Source organism: Penaeus monodon, chromosome 29 (assembly GCF_015228065.2).
Source record: "Penaeus monodon isolate SGIC_2016 chromosome 29, NSTDA_Pmon_1, whole genome shotgun sequence".
Taxonomy (NCBI): domain Eukaryota; kingdom Metazoa; phylum Arthropoda; class Malacostraca; order Decapoda; family Penaeidae; genus Penaeus; species Penaeus monodon.
The window spans coordinates 23,126,149-23,127,215 of NC_051414.1; positions in this window are offsets into that span (position 1 = coordinate 23,126,149).

Here is a 1,067-nt window from a genome sequence, read left to right on the forward strand (position 1 = left end):
GCAATTCCCATCACCAGTTGTTTTCTTTACACTGTCTGTGATACCTCATTTACTCTGTCCATTGACATCTGTAATCCGTTCATCTTATCTGCACACCTACACCCTTTTATAATTCTCCTCCGACATTCACTCCTTCACTGATGTCATGTAATCCTTCTGACATCATCCTCTCTGCACAGATTGAAAATAACAGAGCTTTACAGCCTTGTCGAACTCCTCTGCCCGATTGTGCATGGATCCGATTCTTCATCCATAATTTTGACCACTGCTTATGCTTCACATATAATTCACAAGTCAGTCTTCTATCATGCCAGTCTAATTCAAGGTCTTTCAAAATATCCAGTATCTTGACTCAGCCCACCCTATCAAAAGCTCTTTCACAGTCCACGAAGCTGACACAGAGTTTTCTCAGAGCATACGCATGATTTCGATTGCATCTCTGGTATCAAGACCGCTCTTAAAATCAAATTGTGTTTTGCTGATGTAATCCCTAGCATTTCCTTCTAGTCTCTTATTCAGTACCCTAAGTAAGATCTTTGACACATGCAATAATTGGGCAGTGGTTCTGTATTCCCCGCATGGAGTTGCATTCACTTTGTAAATCCCTTTGTGACTTCTGCTGGCTAGACACTTTCTTCTTAAATTCTCTTGCATATATCAACTGGCTCTGATTTTCCTTCCTCACCCAAGTTCTTCTAGAACTCTCCGTCAGCTTTGCCATTCTTTAAATCCTTTATTGCTACCTTAGTTTCGCTATTTTTGTTTCCACCACTCTTCCCTTGCCTTGTCTGTTTCCCGCCTTAATTGATTATTTAGATGATTATACTTTCCTTTGCCTTCCTCAGTTGATATATTCTTCCACGTTCTCCGTTTTTCTTTGTCATCTCTTCAGAGCCTCAGGCTTCTTTGTTGCTATACCTTTCTTACATCCAATTTTAGTCGTTGCACTTTTCAACGCTGCCTCTTTCAGGGTATTCCATTTGTTATATTTTCTTCTCTTTATTCTCCCTGATCTTTTCATTAACTTTATTCTAGAAACTCTTGGCACTTTTCTCCATTTTATTTTT